This window comes from Engystomops pustulosus, chromosome 6, assembly GCF_040894005.1.
Source record: "Engystomops pustulosus chromosome 6, aEngPut4.maternal, whole genome shotgun sequence".
Lineage (NCBI taxonomy): Eukaryota > Metazoa > Chordata > Amphibia > Anura > Leptodactylidae > Engystomops > Engystomops pustulosus.
The window spans coordinates 74,409,645-74,430,306 of NC_092416.1; the positions used below are offsets into that span (position 1 = coordinate 74,409,645).

The 20,662-nt window shown below is 41.3% G+C and overlaps 1 protein-coding gene across 2 annotated transcripts in view; it reads left to right on the forward strand.

The window, feature by feature from the left end:
• Positions 1-10,797: 10,797 nt before the first annotated feature.
• Positions 10,798-20,662, forward strand: part of FEZ1 (fasciculation and elongation protein zeta 1) — a 55,649-nt gene continuing 45,784 nt past the window's right edge. Inside the window, exon 1 of one of the 2 annotated variants that reach the window (XM_072156595.1) lies at positions 10,798-10,934. The gene's annotated coding sequence lies outside the window, so the exon portion shown is untranslated. The remainder of the gene's footprint in view (positions 10,935-20,662) is intronic. The other variant, XM_072156596.1, reaches the window with a different exon arrangement.

Sequence of the window (20,662 nt, forward strand, 5' to 3'; positions counted from 1 at the left end):
GCGTATAAGACGACCTGGTGTATAAGACGACCCCCCTACTTTCCTGTTTAAAATATAGAGTTTAAGATATATTTGCCGTATAAGACTACCCCTTTTCCAACACATACAAAACACCGGTAAAAATTAAAAAAAAAAACAGATTTGAATTTAACATGGTCCTTTTTTTAATTTAAATACTTATGACATGCAGGTATATAGCAGGAAAACTGTCGCTCATAAACATAAGGCATACAACAACAACATTACCATCGTCCATTTTACTGTAAATGTTACCATACTGTACCTTAAATTTTTATTTTATTAAATATTCCATGCCATGTACTCAGAAGAGGGAAAAAAATTCCAAATGCAATGAAAATGGTGAAAAAACGCATTTGCGCCATTTTCTTGTGGGCTTGGATATTATGTCTTTCACTGAGCGCCCCAAATGACATGTCTACTGTATTCTTTGGGTTGGTATGATTACGTGGATACCAAATTTATAAAGGTTTTATAATGTTTTCATACATTTACAAAAATTAAAACCTCCTGTACAAAAATTATTTTTTTGATTTTGCCAACTTCTGGCGCTAATAACTTTTACGGAGCTGTGGGTGGTGTCATTTTTTGCGAAATTTGATAATATTTTCAATGATATCATTTTTAGGACTGTACGACCTTTTGATCACTTTTTATAGATTTTTTTATATTTTGCAAAATGGCAAAAAAGTGCCATTTTCGACTTTGGGCGCTATTTTCCGTTACGGGGTTAAACGCATTGAAAAACCGTTATCATATTTTGATAGATCGGGCATTCTTGGACGCGTCGATACCTAATGTGTTTATGATTTTTACTGTTTATTTATATTTATGTCATTTATTTTTTCAGACTCCCTAGGGCAGTGATGGCGAACCTATGGCACGCGTGCCAGAGAGGGCACGCGGAGCCCTCTCTGCTGGCACGCGTACCTTCTCCCCAGCCTCATCAATGATACCTACCCCTGCCGGGTCCCAGCACTCTGTTGACAGCTCGACCCCGGCTACCGCTGCCTGCTCGTTCGCGCCTGGCCCACCCTGCTGCCTGCAGAGTCGCGGGGTCCCGATGCCTGCTTGTCCCCGCCCTGCTGCCTGCAGAGTCGCGGGGTCCTGATGCCTGCGGGGTCCCGGTGCCCGATGCCTGCGGGGTCCCGGTGCCCGCTGCCGGCGGGGTCCCGGTGCCCGCTGCCGGCGGGGTCCCGGTGCCCGCTGCCGGCGGGGTCCCGGTGCCCGCTGCCGGCGGGGTCCCGGTGCCCGCTGCCGGCGGGGTCCCGGTGCCCGCTGCCTGCGGGGTCCCGGTGCCTGACGTTTCCGCGGCTGCTGCACTTAGTAAGGCCCTCTATGTGTGTCTGTCTATGCTGGTGTGAGTGTATTGGAGTGTGTGCTGTGTGAGTGTAGTGGAGTGGAGTGTGTGCTGTGTGAGTGTAGTGGAGTGTGTGCTGTGTGAGTGTAGTGGAGTGTGTGCTGTGTGAGAGTAGTGGAGTGTGTGCTGTGTGAGAGTAGTGGAGTGTGTGCTATGTGAGTGTAGTGGAGTGGAGTGTGTGCTGTGTGAGTGGAGTGGAGTGTGTGCTGTGTGAGTGTAGTGGAGTGTGAGCGGAGTGGAGAGTGCGCAGTGTGAGCAGAGTGGAGTGTGAGTGGAGTGGAGTGTGTGCTGTGTGAGTGGAGTGTGCGCAGTGTGAGTGGAGTGTGCGCAGTGTGAGTGGAGTGCTGTGTGTGCAGTGTGAGCGTAGTGTGCGCGGCGTATTACCAAAATTTTCATACTCCTCCTCGGGTAAAAATACTCCTCAAAAATGGTGAGAGGAGTATTATTACCCTTCTGGAAAAATGTTAGTGCGACCTCTGATAATGGTCTTTTATGCTATTTATGTGGTTGTAATGGTGGCGTCATGATGTCACAGTGTTATTTGTCTCATGTATAGTGGTATTGTGGCGCTATTGGACTAAACTGCTATGTTGGCACCTTGCACTAGAAAAGTCGCCTTTGGTTTGCAGTTTGGGCACTCGGTCTCTTAAAGGTTCGCCATCACTGCCCTAGGGTACTTTAACCCTGGGTTGTCTGATCGACCCTACCATATACTGCCATACTACAGTATGGCAGTATATGGGGATTTTCCGCATTCATTACAATGTGCTATCAGCACATTCTAATGAAGGGGTTAAAACTAAATAGCCTCGGGTCTTTGGAAGACCCGAGGCTACCGTGGAGACGGATCGCCGGCCCCGATGACGTCACGGGGAGCCGCGATCCCAGGTAAGATGGCGGCGCCCATGCGCCGCTATCTCTTTGAGGCTGCCGGCAGCTTTGCCGGCAGCCCACGCTGTGAAAACACCCGCGATCGGTGCTAGCAATATGCAGCAAAGACTTAGCGGCTATGGAGAGGGCTCAGCCCGTGAGCCTTCTCCATGCACCGGGACCCGACCGCCGCCGTGAATACACGGTGGGCGGTCGGGATTACCGGCGTATAAGACGACCCCAGAGAAGACAGAAGATTTTTCTGTCTTCAAAAGTCGTCTTGTACGCCGGAATATACGGTAAATATCTGTTGCAAAATTTTGATAAGGGATAATATCAACTAATGTTCATGTTACGTATAAACTCCTTCCAAACCGCAGCAATCTGAGAACACACTTGCTCTATGATTCTCATATATTGAGAAATGCATTTTTTCAGAAATTTTGCGAAACAATGAACATTTGATCCTCATCGCCTAATGTGGCTGCACATTAACACTGTGACCCAGAACATGTCCAAAAAGTTATACGTAACACAAAAAACACACCGATTCCTGAATAAAGTTTTTATTTCACACCATCATCCATTATTTACACCTATGTTATGGCATTCTTACAAAATTTCCCATGAACCACGGAACGTTCCGTTATTGCGCGTCTAATACAACGGTGCACATTTTGTTATCTCATTAGCTTGGTTTATGGATATATAGGGGCAGATTTATCAAGCTGTCTGAAAGTCAGAATATTCCTAGTTGCCCATGGCAACCAATCACAGCTCCCCTTTAAAATATTCATAAGCACTGGTAAAATGAAAGCTGAGCTGTGATTGGTTGCCATGGGCAACTAGGAATATTCTGACTTTCAGATAGTTTGATAAACTGCCCCATAGTTTTTTATTTTGGTTACCGCTGTGTAAGGGAACATTCACACACAAGTACACCCATCCGTCCGTAGCAGGGCGGCCATATGCCGGCACGCTGGAGAGGAGGAGGGGTGAGCCCTTCCCTCTACATAGAAAAGATAGAGCATGCTAATACATTTTCTTTATACAAGTAGTCTGGATTAGAACATACTTTTGTTGAAATTAGCATGATGGTGGTTGTGTGTATGAATTAAAAAGTTATTTTTGTATACATGGTAGGCGGTAATTTCTGAAAAAAAAATATGATTTTGACAGAATCTGAGATTTTGACTTTGTGCTGTATATAAATTTGCGGCCGCATGTACGTCCCCATAGACGGTGAAACTAAATATTTTCTGTCTGGTGCACATTTTTGCCATCAAAGTCAATGTATTTGCAAAGTTATGCATTTTATATAAAATTTCACATTTTGAATAAAAATTGCATGAAGGTACATCAGGCTTCTAGGGTAGTGAATCCCCTGGACCATCGAGGTACAGAATCAGCTGGCAATCTTGTGGTCTGGGACAGGCAGTAGGTAAATACAGGCAGCAATGGTTCAGGGTCCGGGACGGAGCAGCAGGACAGGTCTGGGGTCACAACGGGAGGTTAATACACGGAAACAGGTCACGGGGAACAGCTTTCTCATTGGCATGAGCACAAAAATCCTGAAGGGAACACAGGAAGGAGCTGGGAATTTATCAGGAACAGCAGGTGACTGGCCAGCACCGATCATCGGTGCGCTGGCCCTTTAAATTTAACAGAGCGCACGCCCTAAGTAGCGGGGACGCCGCTGGAACCTGACGAGGTGAGTAGCGCAGAGGAACACGGGTGCGCCTGAGACCCGAGACAGGGGTCGCAGGGGCACCTGTGACAGTACCTTGTTTATAAACTCTAATGCAATTTTGAAAATAGGACAAGTATAATTCTTTATGCTGTAATTTCTATTGTACTTGTTAAAATTGTAAAACTTATTCTGCTCAGTAAAGTGACAACATTTCTAAACTGCCTGGCATAGAAAGGGTTAAATGTCCCCCAAGTCCAGTCATTTACTTCTGTGAAATCCACCGGTCCAATTGAATCAGCACTGATTGTGAATCAATTCCTGCTGATGCTGTGCAAATGGAACAGACAATATGTAGCAATAACAAATTCTGCAATTGGCAATTCTGTTGTATTGGTCACTTTTGCTTTTGTTATTGCTCTCACCCAAGAGGTAGTATAAATCCATGTCTACAACCCTCAGAAGTTTCTCAGGTAGTGCAGCTCATCCAGGATGGCACATCAGTTCGAGCTGTGGCAAGTAGGTTTGCTGTGTCTGTCAGCTCAGTGTCCAGAGCAGGGATCAGATAGCAGGAGATAGGCCAACCTGAGTGAAGTTGCTTCCCCCCTCCCCCCTCCCCGTTTTCAAATCTAGCAGAATTGTGTTGAGGGTTAATGTACCGTAGGGCAGTGATGGGCAACCTTTTGAGCTTGGTGTGTCTAAATTCGCCAAAAAACCGAGCATAACTCGGGTGGTGTGTCACCTTGAGAAAAAAAACATATTTTTGTGATATTTATAGTTTAACCCCTTCCCGCACCCTGACGTGATTCTACGTCATAGGATGCGAGTAGTTCCCGCACCTTGACGTAGAATCACGTCATGGCGATCGCCCGGGCTCAGAAGCTGAGCCCTTGCGATCGCCACGGGATCCCAGCGGTACGCGGTAGCTGGGATCCCGCAGTAACAGCCGGGATCGCGATTATCGCGATCCCGACTGTTTAACCCTATAGACGCCGCGGTCATAGTGACCGCGGCGTCTATGGTGCATCGGCGCGCCGATCGCCACCCTCCGTGCAGGGCACGGAGGTGCCAATCGTTGCCATGGCAACCCTGAGACCCGATCAGGTCCCCAGGGCTGCCTATGGCAGCTGCCTGCTAGGATCGTGCACTGTGCACGATCCAACAGTGCAGCAGTCAGCCTATGCAGAATGCATAGGCTGACTATGTAATATGCTGCAATACATTAGTATTGCAGCATATTACAATGAACAAGTGATCAAATGATCACTTGTTCATGTCCCACCCTGGGACAAAATAAAACAGTAAAAAAAAAGTTTAAAAAAAAGGTGCAACTAAAAAAAAATTATTTAAAAAGAATAAAAGTCCCCTTAAGTCCCGTCCCATGCAGTAATCATATAAAACATAAAAAAAGTGAAAATCACCAAAATAAACACAACATATTGGGTATCACAACGTCCGTAACAACCCGTCAAATAAAATAAAATGATCATTGAACACGTACGGTGAACGCCGTAAAAAAAACCCAAAAAAACCTCACAAAAAGTATTAAATTTTCACATCTGACCGCATAAAAAGTGATCAAAAAGTAAAATGTACCCCAACATGATACCAAGAAAAAGTACAGCTTATCCCGCAAAAAATAAGCTCTTAACCAGCGCTGTAAACAAAAAAATATAAATGTTCTGCCCATTGTTACATGGCGATACAAAAACAAGTAAATTTCTCACAAAATGAGTTCTGTATTCTGCAAAACATGTTAACCATAAAAAAGCCATATAAATGGGGTATCGCCGCAATCGTGATGACCCATAGAATAAAGATAACACATTATTTTTATGGTAGGGTGAACGTTCGAGGAAAAAAATGCTAAAAAACATAAACAAGAATTAATGATTTTTTTAACCACCACCAAGAAAGAGTTAATAAAATATGATTATTGGCTATTGAGCCCCGCCATAAATGATGTACCTGAAAAGTGGATCTCATTCACAAAAAAATAATCCCCCATATGTCCAAATTACAAAAAAATAAACATTTTATAGCCTGTAAAATGTTACATTGCAGATCTGTTCTGAATGGCGCCTTCTTCCATTCTATGCCCGGCCGTGCGGCCGTACAGCAGTCACCACCACATACGGGGCATCCTCTGACTCGGGAGACATTGGGTATCAAACTTTGTGGAGTTTTTTGTCATTTAATACTTTGTGACGGTTAAATTTTTGGCCAAAATTAATATATTGTCTAAAAAAATGACAGCTTGTAAATTACACCTCCATATTGTTTTAACCCATGTGAAGCATCTAAAGGGTTAACACACTTCTTAAAGTTGATTTTTTACACATTGAGGGGTGCAGTTTCTAAAATGGCGTGATACATGGGGTTTTACTGCTGTTTAGGCCTCTCAAAGTCAGTTAAAGCTGATCATGTGCCTCTAAATAAGGGTTTTGGCGATTTTCATAAAAATGAGAAAAATTGCACCCAAAATTCTGAACCTCCTAACAACCTAGAAAAGAGAGAGGATGCATAAAACCCTATGCCGATATAAAGCAGACATTCGGGAAATGTTAGTTATAAAGTTACTTGGGTGCTATGACTATCTGCCTGAAAAGCAGAGAATTTTGAACTTTGAAAATGAAAAATTTTCAGAAATTTTAGCCAAATTTAAATTTTTTTCATAACTAAACACAAAAGATATCATCAAAATTTTTCTATTACTTTGAAGTACAATGTGTGACGGTAAAACATTCTCAAAATCCCCTGGATATGTTAAAGCGTCACGAAGTTATAACCTCCTATAATGACACAGGGCAAATTTAAAAAATCAGGCCTGGTCCTGAAGGTCTAAAATGGCATAGACGCAAAGGGGTTAAATAACAAATACAGGCAGTCCCCGGGTTACATACAAGATAGGGTGTGTAGGTTAGTTCTTAAGTTGAATTTGTATGTAAGTCAGAACTGTATACTTTATAATTGTAAACCCAGACAACATTTTTTGGGTCTTTGTCACGATTGTATTTTAAAAATGTTGGGTTGTCATAAGAACCAGGATTAACACTAAAGCTTCATTACAGACATAATTTATAACTTTTATAGCTATTTATTGTAGCCTAGGGCTATAGTACAGTAGATTACCAATATCCAGAGGTCCGTTTGTAACTAGGGGTCGTCTGTAAGTCGGGTGTTCTTTAGTAAGGGACCGTCTCTATGTATAATTATTTAATTATATAATTATAGGTGCTTAAACCAAACTAATGTACCCAGTGCTCCAAGGCATAGTTGTAAACAGGCTATATTGCAAATACAAAGAACAATATCAGTCACATATATAATATAGAAGTTTGTCCACAAGTGTGGCATAAGTGCAATCAATACATAATTATAAGGTTAGCCATAGTTTACCTAGTAATGATAAAAATGCAGATTCAAGGTACCGAAGAACAGTAATCCCCACGCGTTCCACCTGCTACCACAATCTTCCGCAGGGGTCCGCTGTTCCCTGCTGCACCAGCGGGAAGTTCGGCCTACCGGAAGTCCCATGCCTAGACGCTCTGTGCCAGAGCTCTGCTGTTCTGGCCTACAAACCTCCGGCACAGAGTCACTAGTCTACACTACAGCATTTTTTTTTTAACCTCGGCTACTGCACCTGGCCGTGTAGGAGCTGAGGATGAAACGTAACTGGTGGCCGCGTGTCACTGAAAATGGCTATGTTTGTCAGTCCTGACACGCGTGTCATAGGTTCGCCATCACTGCCCTAGGGGGTCTGAAAAATAGTAAAAATTATAAAAAGTAAAAAAAAAAATTATAATAAAAAAACCTAAAAATTCTAATCACCCCCCCTTTACTTAGAACAATAAAAAGTGATCAAAAGGTGGTACCGTCCGAAAAGTGATAGCATTGAAAATGTCATCAAAAGAAGAAAAAATTTACACCACCCACAACTCCGTACACCGAAGTATAAAAAAGTTATTATCCCCAAAGATTAGTAAAACCTATAGAAATTTGTTATCCCCGTGATCACACCGACCCAAAGAATAAAGTAGACATGTTATTTGGGGCGCACAGTGAATGGCATGGAATAAAAAATACCGTCACTATGAAGTGCAATTTGTTATGCAGAAAACAAGCCGTCACACAGCTCTTTACATGTAAAAATAAAAAAGTTATAGATTTTTAAAGGTGGGGAGGGAAAAATGCAACAGGAATATATCATTCAGGGAGGTATTGTCCACTTAATTTTTTGGGGCAGACTATAATTATGATTTGTAAAGCGCTACTGAATATGATGGCACAATATAAAGATTGTTGTTATTATTATGATGATATCAGCCATGGATATGACCATGTTGCATATTTTGCTGGATGAAATATACTTTTTTCAGCATCCAAACCTTTTTGTATTGTCTTTAATTTAAATAAGTGCCATTAGCTAAATACTGACCAAATAGCCAACAAATATTCTTGTATTTATTTAAAAAAAGAAAAAGTGTATTACCGTATAAAATACATAAAAAGGGACCAATCATTTGAATATGTTTTTTTAGATAAATAAGCAGGATACTAATATACAGGAGGTCCCCTGCTTAAGAACACTTGACTTACAGACGACCCCTAGTTAAAGACAGGCCTCTCTGCCCACTGTGACCTCTGGTGAAGCTCTCTGGATGCCACAGGCTGCAATGATCAACTGTAAGGTGTCTGTAATGAAGCTTTATTGATAATCCTCGGTCTAATTACAGCAAAAAATTTTGAAACTGCAATTGTCAATGGGACCCAAAATTTTTTGTCTGGAACGACAATGATAGAATATACAGTTTTCGACTTGCATACCAATTCAACTTAAGAACAAACCTATGGAACCTATCTTGTGCGTAACTCGGGAACTGCCTATACTAATATAATATCAAATGCCATGACAGACATTGGGTGGGTTGAGTTTTGATTTAAACAAAGAAAAATCATGGACTTGGAATACAATAGTAATGTTTAAATATGGATTTTATAAGATGTATACTCAAATATAAGCCGACCCAAGTATAAGCCGAGGCACCTAATTTTACGACAAAAACCTGGGAAAACCTATTGACTCGAGTTTAACCTGAGAGTGGGAAATGCATTGGTCACAGCCTCCCTATTATATAGCCTGCCGGACCCTGCCCCATAGTATATAGCCAGCATCTGCCCCCCAGTATATAGCCTGCCAGCCCATATCCCCCAGAATATAGCCAGCCCCCTGCCCCAGTATATAGCCAGCAGCGGGGGAAGTCGGAAAGGTGAGTTTTTATATATTTTTTTACTCGAGTATAAGCCGAGTTTGTGTTTTCAGCACATTTTTTTGTGCTGAAAAGCTAGGCTTATACTCGAGTATATATTTTATATAATTATTTTGTATTTGTAAGTCTATAATAAAAAGATTATACTAAAAAAATGACAGACAATGCATGTTTCTAGTAGACATCAATAAGACACCATTTACAGGCAGTCCCCGGGTTACCTACAAGATGGGTTATGTAGGTTTGTTCTTAAATTTAATTTGTATGTAAGTCGGAACTGTATATTTTATAATGATAGCTCCAGACAAAAGATTTTTGGTCTCTGTGACAATTGGATTTTCATAATCTGGATTATCAATAAATCTTAATTGCAGACACCTTTGATAACTGTTATAGCTGATTATTGTAGCCTAGGGCTAAAGTACAGTAAATTACCAACATTCAGAGGTCCGTTTGTAACTAAGGGTCATCTGTAACTTGGGTGATCTTAAATAGGGGACCGACTGTATAGGCATATTCGTTGTTTATATCAGTATGTAATTAAGCGATTTACATGATAAAATGTTTTTGTTCTTGCAGTGAAATTGTGTTGTACTATTTATTTGAAGTTTTAATATATTTCCTTATTGTCCGGATATTGTCCGGATATCAGGCCATTGTGGGGCTATAAAAACAATAAATATCTTACCTCTGGTACTTGTTGTCCTGCGTAGCCAACCAGTCACTGCAGGGGCCTGTTTTTTACAAGGGTCAGTGCTTCCATCCCACTTACTTACAGGGGCACGACTGTAAACATACAGAGGCACGGCAGTGAAAGGTGGAGTGCCAGAAAAGCAGGGGGCTGTAAGGTAACTACGTTTTATTGTTGTTATAGACCCCTCAGGCCTGATGGGATCTGAAAGTTGAGATTCCTATCTTCAATATGACACCAACATGTTTCTAGGTACTATAGAAACATTCTAATGTTCTCATTCTAAGGAGACATCCAAACCTCTCAAAAGCTTCTGCAATATTCATATGCTTATACCAAGTGGTGGATTATGCCATGGGCCCTGGGCTGTATGAATATTATAGTGTGGGACTCACTTCCTACATATGGCACTAGAATCAAGTTTCTTGGGGAATGGAGGATACTGTCTTCTTTAATTCAATCTGTGCTTTCAGGACTTTCAAAGGTCCTGAAATGGCTCTTGTGTAAATGTGTATTGAGAGCAGAAACAGATATACAAGGAATTTATGGGTGAAGGTCCCTCTTGAGTATAAAATCTGGCCATGGGCCCCCTACAAGGCTTTCAAGGCTTGGGACCCGGGCTACCGCCTAAACCGCCTATATTATAATCCACTACCTCGTAAGCCATTAAATATGTGCCAAGAGAGCAGCAGAATGTGTGATTTGGGTAAATTCAACATTTTATCTGTGTTTTTGTTCACAGTTTGATTGTAAAAATAAATCAAAAAAATATCTTTGTGAATAAGGGCATGCATGTATAGAGGGAGCTGTTGTCAGCACCTGCTGTGTCAGATCCAGGATGCAGTTATCTAGATCATGCTACATGCACAGCATTGCTATTTATAAAACACTTAAAACCTATGTTTTTTACCTCCACTCACCCATGGGAATGCCGGTCCTCGTTACTATGGAAACTACATTAACATGGCAACCCTGTGAAGGTCTGTGAATGGAAGGCAGATGCATTGTGGGAAAACACATAAACGTCCAAGGAAGGAGGTGAGTAAATGCCGTCATTTCTTCTTTTGTTCTTAGGGATGAATAATTAGACCGTAGAATAGACCGATGTAAAATTATTTGTCTTTCAGTAATACATTTCTAGACAATAGCAGAAAATCAGCATACAAATTTCTAAAAATGTATAACAATATAGAATTACTGTGTACCGGACATAGTACAGGCAGTCCCCGGGTTACATACAAGATAGGGACTGTAGGTTTGTTCTTAAGTTGAATTTGTATGTAAGTCGAAACTGTATATTTTATCATTGTAGTTCCCGACAATTTTTTTTTTTGCCCCAGTGACAATTGGAGTTTCAAATTTTTTTGCTGTAATAGGACCAAGAATTATCAATAAAGCTTCATTGCAGACAATTTTAAGCTGATTATTGCAGTCTGGGACTATTTTAAAGCATCCAGAGAGCTTCACCAGAGGTCACAGTGGGCAGAGGGGTCTGTCTGTAACTATGGGTTGTCTGTAAGTCGGGTGTCCTTAAGTAGGGGACCGCCTGTAATGTGATGCGATGAACTAATACAGAAATGAATGTTAATAGACAACAAGATTAAATTATTAAAGGATAAAAGGAATGTGCTGTGTATTGTGTGTTGTACAGGAGAAAGGATGTGTTATGTGCACCCAATGCATTCATTCATGGCTCAGGTTATGTTCTTCGATGCCATCGTTTAATAGATCTGAAAAAACATACGGTAGTTCTTTGAGCACTTTTTTTATGGACACTAGTTTCAAAATAATAGGAGTGAGTGGAAATTAAAAACGGCATCAGTCTGAGAAATGTTTGGAATAAATAATTTCTATATTATTCATATCACAGACATTATTAACAGTAGTAGAATAATATCACATCAATGACCTGAATGTGTATAATGTACTCCATGAAATGAAGTTGGCTTGATTCATTTTTACATTTTACTTGCACCTACACCTTACACCTGGGAAATATGTAAAGATCAAGCATGACTTTTTCATGAAGAATAATGACATGTTGCAGGATAATAGCCAAACAAGTACACACGGTCCCCTACTTAAGGAGACCTGACTTACAGACAACCCATAGTTACAGACGGACCCCTCTGCCCACTGTGACCTCTGGTGAAGCTCTCTGGTTGCTTTACTATAGTCCCAGGCTGCAATAACCAGCTGTAAGGTTTCTGTAATGACACTTTATTGATAATCCTTGGTCCAATTACAGCAAACAATTTTGAAACTCTGATTGTCACTTGGGCAAATAAAAATTTTGTCTTAATCTACAATTATAAAATATACAGTTTCGACTTACATACTAATTCAACTTAAGTACAAACCTATGGACCCAACTTGTATGTAACCCGGGGACTGCCTGTATGTCTTTTCCATAGGGAACAGATTCCCAAGTGTGGACAATGCTGTTTCAATACCATTGCATTTGACAGTACAGTGTAGGGAACTGGTTTAGCAAAATGACATCTTATACCTGTGTCATAAATAGCTAGTGGTGGTAGACTGGAAAGGAAAAGCTTTTGACAGGTTCCGATACATCTGTCTGTGCAACCCCTCTGCCTTGTAAAGCTGTTCTTGTTATCCAGCGTATTTAATAAGTATTGTATCCACGTGAAAGCTTCCTTCTTACAATTAAAGAAAGTAGTGACATTTGGAAGAGAAGTTCTTTAAATTCTGCACAACTATTATCTTCTAATATGGTTCCATTTTTGACCGGCTGGTTGCTTCTTGGGAGTTTCATACCAGATTCGAGTAACGCTTTTAGTGTTGTCAATAGTTTCAATTTTGGAGGGGTGAGGGCAGTGTCCCTCAAACACCAGTAAGTGACGGATACAGGGCCAAGAACATTTAGTCCTTTGGCTGCAGGAGAAGGATGAGGCAGTAACGGCATCTGATTGAAGTGAGGAGCATAAGCGTCAAAGCCTGCGACCTCCACAATGGCAGATCCTCCTTGGGCAGTTTCAGGAGGTTGCCTGGGACTCCACAATACTAAGGGCCCATGGCCCCCCAAACCATTCATCTGGTTAGAGAATCTGCCTCCTGCTGCTGTGAGAGCAGATGTATCTTGGCTGCAGAGCGGGAGAAGCAGCCAATGCTCTCACCTCCCTCCTCTACCTAGTGCCGTCGGTCCTGTTGGAGGGGGTGGGGGTCAGCTCAGACAGGAGCATGTCCAGTGCAGGAATCAGTAAGGCTGGTGGCACACGTGGCGTTTCGAACCCGTTTTTGGACCGTTTTTAAGCAGTCCGTTAAAAAATGCATGCGTTTTTCAAAAACACATGTTTTTTGAAAATGCATCAGTTTTTTACTGGTTTTACCAATTATCTTAATTAAAACAGGTCAAAAACGGATGCGCTTTCAAAAAACACATGCGTTTTTTAATGGACTGCCTAAAAAACGGCTCAAAAACGGGTTCAAAATGCCATGTGTGCTGTCGGCCTAAGTAAACTGCTCTTACACAATCAGCATGCACAGCAGACCCCTGACATTATCCTGTCATTACTGCCAGGGGCAGACTCAGTTGTCAGTTTATTATTAAAGGAAATCTAACATCAAGCATGATAAACCAGGGGAACTTACTCATAGTGACTGTCGTAATCTGTTTATTTTTTTTGTCATGGGCTTCTTCCTTTTAAAATCAACTTTTTAAACTAGAGTAATGAGTCTGAAGGGCTCCTGGGGGGTTACCAGAGCTCCTCCATGCTGCAGATTCACAGGTTTCTATAGTGTGCAGGAGCACTTCCTTCCTCCTACCGTGTACTGAAACCTTCTGCTGCAGTGAGATTACATCAGGGATGAAGGGGCCAAATGCTGAAGGGGCGAAGACAGTACAACAGCCGGTGAAGCTGCAGCAAGGAGGAGCTTTAGTAACAACCCAGGAGGCCTTCTGGATCATTAGCATAATTGTGATGTTTAGCAGATATAAGAAGATTCCCAGGTTTATCAGGCTTCATTTTGATGGTAGATTTCCTTTCAATATTTAGAAAAAAAAAGATGCTTCAGAATGGTTTTACTAAAACAGAGTAGTCAGATAGTGACAAATCTTCTTCTACCACTTGGATGGAGTCTTTGCCATTGCCATACAGTATATTCCGGCTTTGAAATGCCTGGCACACATCCCTTCATATTGTTATTAAGCAGTTTATGTACATGTGGTGGAGGTCACAGATGACATTAGTGGTGTCATTATAAGGGGAAATCTCTGCACTGCCAGACAAATGTCTTCTCCTGTGAAGCGGAGGGATAATGGCAGATCTCCTCCCTCCGCTCTCACTCTGGAACACTGCAGTATTGTTGTGACTGAATAGAGGGAATTAGTGACTCCCCCTCTTGTATCTGCAGCCGCCGGTGACAGGATTGTGGTGCCATATGTAACCATACATCATACCGGTTCCCATATAGAATAGATGGATATATAACCGACAATACAAGCTAACGTATATATGACACTTCTTAGGAATACTATGTACTTTTGGTGTTGCTGGTCTTTTGAGGTGAACACTGGTGATGTAATGGGAGGCTCGTGAGCAGTTTGGGTCTTTGGCAGGGAGACTGTGATGGGCCTTGTTTGGCTTCAGCACCTTTAGGGATTTCTGTCTCCATGGTGACAGAGCCTGGGGCCTAGCTGCTGAGACTGCAGAGATGAATGCAAATGCGGCAGTGCTCCACAGAGAATGACATGTAAGAAGCAATGCAGCTCCTAAGGATCGTCATCCTGACATCCTGAGATGTTCCCTTGTAGAAATCCTGAACACAACAAGGAATGTTGTCCCATGCAGTCAGTTACTGTTAGTGAATTCTTTTGATTTTGAAGATATCTGTGTGTGTGCACAGCCCGCAGCCTGCCTGGACCTTCCTGCCAATGAGATACCGACCATATAGTTACAGCAGCTCTTTCATCAATCCCCTTATTAAGCTATACTGTACTTGCATGCTCAACCAATCCGGGTCTGTTTACCAGGTAGAGTTCTCCCATTTACTGTGCAAGATATACAGGGCCGGATTAGAGGGGTATTTCCATCTGGGGATTCACATTTAATTGAATTCATTTGCCATATCTAAACATTTCTGCAATTGGATGTTATAAAAAAAATGTTCCTATGTGAAGATAATTTCTCATAAATGTAGTCATGTTGTCCCTTAGAAACAAAATAGCTTTCTCGGATACGACCACCTCACATTTTGGCAGCGGTGGCCAGACATGCGCTATTGAGTCCTGTCTGACCACTTGGCTTATCACAGGACGGCTGTGGGACATGCAGTAACTCCTGGACATTTCATATACAAGAAACTTTTTGTTTCTTTGTGCAATCACTTCAGCAGAGGTGGCCGTATCCAGGGAGACAGTCTTGTTTCTAAGGGACCATATCACTACAGTTATGAGAAATTGTCTTCACACAGGTAAATTTTTTTAATGACATCTAATTGAATAAATGTTTATATATGGCAGATTAATGAATCTGGATGTGAATGCCCAGGCGAGAATACCCGTTTAAGGTTGGTGGGGGCCTCTGGACACCGAGCATGGTGGGGGCCCCCATTAAATGTAGCCCTGACAGGGAACAGCAATCGCTACATACTGTTCCCCAGCAATAACTATATACAGTGCCCAGTATTCACTATATACAGCCCCTAGACATCACTATGTACAGCTCCCCCAGCAACCACTATATATAGCCCCCCCCAGCAATCACTATATATAGCCCCCCAGCAGCCACTAGCACCCCATGCGCCCCCCTATAATCTAGCCCTGGAGGTATGCAGTTGGGGTATAAGTAGCTGATAGGTGGTGGTCTCGCCACCCATGAGCATGCGTACTGGCACTCCATTCAATAATATGGTTGCATCGGAAAATGCAGAGCACAGTGCCTGGCTATCTCTAGCAATGCCTATAGATATTGAATAGATATTTGGCTCAGCAATTCCTGATGCTCTCATAATAATAATATTAATCTTTATTTATATAGCATCATCATATTCCATAGCACTCCAAAATCATAGGGGACATATACACATAAAATAAGACACTACAGAGTACAAACATAGTAATATGGAACAATTGAATACAATTCACATTGTGAATTGAATGGAGCAGCAGGATGTGTGCTCAAGGGGGTTGGCCACTTTACCTCATGTTTTTTGTGACGCGTGGAGGGTAGGAAATTAAGGAATTTACATATATAATGTTGAAAGTTCTGCACCACTTTCTTGTTATGTATAGTGAAGCCAGGAATTCACCACCTACTGTGGAAACAAAAATAACTTTTAAATTCATTAATTAAAATTATCCTCAAAATTTCCTCTAAAATATGTACAAACCCAGAATACTTAGTTAAAGAAAATAAACTTTCCTAAAAACAGGATGAAGTGTGAGGTTTATACATACCCCACATGTGTATATTTACCATTTTCTAGTGAAAACTGCTTGCACAGGTATTTAAAAGTGTGTGCACCGTTAGGGGTAAATATACACCGTTAGGGGGCGTTCTGGTGCTTAGTCGGACCGTGCGCCAGATTTATCATACAAATTATGTTGCCCGTCCTATGTTAAAGGTGCACCACAAAAAAGTTGTTGAACTTTGTCGGGCCAGCGCCTAGTTCATGATTTTTGGCTCACGCTCTCAATGAATCTGGTGCATTGAGCATTATACACAGGCAGAGCACTTTTAAATGTGCCCCATTAACTGTTAAAGTGCCACCCAGAGTGATTTTTATATATGATATTTATAATTCTCACTTTAAACTTAAATATCTCTGGTTCCCTGACACTTAGAAACACAATTTTAGATTTATTTGAAAGAAGAGATTCTGCTCTTTCATAATAGAATTGTGTTTCTAGGTGCCACAGAGCCGAAGTTATAGCCCTCTGAATTGAGGATGTATCACATACGTCATATGCCAGCCCTGTGAGTTACATCCTTGGCAGGGAAAGGGTTAACTTCATGCACAATTCACCAATCAGCTTGTTATAATCTATCCAGTGGATAGGGGATAACATAAAAAGCTGGTTCAACCCCTATAACCTCTTTGGGCACCACAAAGTACTTTAACGTTGTGGTGCTGCGGGGGATGTATGGAGAGAGAGCTGTCTTATACAGCTGACACCTTCATCTAACTGCTGCAGTCGATGCTGGCACCGATCTCTACAGTTAACCCGACTGCGGCACCTAACAACACTGCTGGTGGGCGCCGCTATGTTGGATGGCCAATTGGTGCCCCCCCCATGATATCAGCGGATGGCGCAAACTGGTTAACATGACAGCCTACAATCTCATAGAGACTTTAAAAAAATATATACAAAAATAAATGTAAAAGTTCAAACTTTTATATTTTTTTGTATATATATATTGTTTAAAGGTATATTTTTTTTAAAATGATATCTGGTACCCTAGGCTACATCATGGTCTAAATCATCTCCCTTTCCCTAGAATACATAGTAAAAATCATAAACATGTTATTTCCACATCCCTAAATGCCAATGTAACGGTTATTCCCAGCCGTGAACACTGTAACAGACAATGATGCCCAAATCTCCGAATCGCCACTTTGTCACCATTTTCCCATCCATAAACATGTAAAGAATAAATTATAAAATGGTCACATAGGTCCCAAATTGATATAAATTAAAACTTTAGTGAGTCCCTCAAAAGTCCGAACACCAAAAAGTATGAAAAAGTTATTGGTTTTGGAACAAGGGAAGTAAACAACAGAAACACAAAAATGAAGGGGTTAAAGGCGAACCCCTACCTCTCTTGAAACACAGTGGGGGAGATTTATTATTGGTTATTGGCCATGCATTAACAATGCATTTACAAACGTAAACGGTAATGTAATTAGGCAAATCACCCCTCCTCAGCTGTTGTATATGCGTTTCAAACGCAATGAATAACGCGACCAAAACGCAACGTGTGAACGTGCCCTCAGGCTGCTTTCACAAGTTCCGTCTGGATTCAGTTTCAAAACGCTGTCAAGTAGGAACAGGGAGGGCCTCAGCCTGTTTGCATATGCGTGATAACAGAAACGCATGCAATGGGTAATGAGCACTGTTTTGCGTGAGTCCTGCGCACATACATTTACTTTGTACATTTACATTGTCATTTTGTGACTCATGCTGATATACCTTTCAATGTCATGTGTACTGGGGTAGAAAAAAATTGGGGTATTAATTGTTACCATTCAAATTATTTGGAGTGACTTTTGCTTTTATAGGTTTGGTGCCTATGCCCCATGTAGGGTATGTGATTTAACCATGATTCCACCATTGAGGGTGTGTTCACACGTGGTGTTTTGAATGTATTTTTAAATGAATACAAAATACAATTGGGAGGGGCATGGCCAAGTGCATGTGCGTTTCCACTGAATTGCATTCATTTTGGAATGAACTGTTTGGCTTTACTTACATACAAAGCAGAAACGCATTTGAAACCCACTAATGCAAAGCCCGCTGTGTGAACATACCCACAAGCCTTAAATTGTAACTGTAAAGTTATAATGATTTAACTTTGCCTACTTTGTGCTGCTTGCCCTTTTCTTTCCAAAGTTATGGCATTTTCTGTAACTGACAAAAATCTTTCTCACCAGAATTGAAGTGGGCGGAGACTAATGTCTGTCTATGCCCTCAAGTAGAGGCCAGTTAGCTTGCCCACAGATGCCATGATGTCTTGTGTTCTCTCTCAAAGTAATTTAACATTAAATATATTTAGTTTCCCACAAGTAAATCCACTGAAAACTGGACAGTGCACATACAGAATGAATATGGTGACCAACCTGGCAGCATTCATCATATGGAGGAGCAGGGAACATGTAATGGGGTAGAAATCATAAGTTCATGAAGTCTTTGTGCCTGTGCTGTGTCAGCACTAAAGGTTAATAGCTTATCTGCACAGAGCTGATACTCCAATGACAAGGTGGGGGAAGAGAGCAGCATGAGGAGAGGAGAGAGACAGAGAAAGCTCTGTAGAATCACAGACTGGGATGGAGGGACTGATAGGAAACAGGGGAGATTGTATACTTCACTATTATGTGCAGGAAATATCTGTATCCAGATTCTTGAACACATCCAGCTCTACTATACACACAGAGAGCTCTGCCACATGATCTCCTCCTCTATGAGCAGGGAGCAGCAGCCCCTCCCCTCCCAGGTGTAGATTTTGTAGAGTTTGTTTATAGTACAGACTCTAATGCTTGTCAGCTAGTGATGGAAATTACGGCTCTTCTTAGTGAGCTGGCTCTTCTGGTTCTTGAACGGCTCCCTATTAAATTTATAATTGTTGAGCAGCAGGACAATCAGTCACCCCCATACCACTCCCTTTTTAACCTCATTGTATCGGGTTAACCCCTTAAAGACCTAGCCCTTTCCTATTTTCCATTTTCATTCCCATTTTTCACTCCCCACCTTCAAAAATCTATAACTTTTTTATTTTTACACGTAAGGAGCTCTGTGACGGCTTGTAACAAATTGCACTTCATAGTGATGGTATTTAATACTCCATGCCATGTACTGGGAAGCAGGAAAAAAAAATTCACATGCAGTGGAAATGGTGAAAACTCGCATTTGCGTGTTTTCTTGTGGGCTTGGATTTTATGCCTTTCACTATGCGCCCCAAATTACATGTCTACTTTATCACGGTACGATCACGGTTATACCAAATTTGCATAGGTTTTTTAATGTTTTCATACATTTACAAAAATTAAAACCTGTGCAATTTTTTTTTTATTTTGCCATCTGCTGGCACTAATAGCTTTTTTATACTTTAGTGTACGGAGTTGTGGGTTGTATCATTTTGTGCGACTTTTGATGACGTTCTCAATGCTACCATTTTTAGAACTGGACATCCTTTTGATCACTTTTTATAGAATGTTGTATATTTTTCAAAATGGCAAAAAAGTGCCATTTTTAACTTTGGGCAATATTTTCCATTACGGGTTAAACAAAGTGAAAAAGCGGTTTTATATTTTGATAGACCGGGCATTTTAGGACGAGGCGATACCTAATGTGTTTATAATTTTTTACTGTTTATTTATTCTAGGGAAAGGGGGGGGGGTGATTTGAATTTTTAGTTTTTTTTATTATAATTTCTTTTTATTTTTTACTATTTTTCAGACCCCTAGGATACTTTAACCCTAGGTTGTCTGATTGATCCTACCATATACTGCCATACTACTGTATGGCAATATATGGGGATTTTCCTCCTCATTCATAACAATATGCAAATCGCACATTGTAATGAATGGGTTAAAACGAGACATGACTGTCATGGCAATGGATCGTCGCTACCTGATGATTTCACGGGGATTCTCACCAAGAGGTTGGCGCCCTTGCACCACCATCATTTTGAAGCATGATCGACGGGATACCACCCGCAATATGCAGCAAAGACTTACTAGATATGGAGAGGGCTCAGCCTGTGAGCCCTCTCCATGCATTTGACGTGTGGCGTACTATTACAGCGCATCATGAAGGGGTTAAAGGGGGCGTGGTGAATTGGTTAGGGGTGGGGTTAAGTGAGCTCTTAGAGCCGGCTCGTTTGCAAACGACACATCACTATTGTCAGCAAAGGCAGAGGAAACAGCCATTGCAGCACTCAGATAATCTGAGGGCTAAAGCAAAAAAACTGCTGGATTTAGATAACAAAGATGATACACAAAGTTGTTTTACATCCCAAGAGCTATCGATTAGTGGAAAAAAAAAAACTTTACATTTACTCTTAAATTATAACCACTGAGAATTTCAC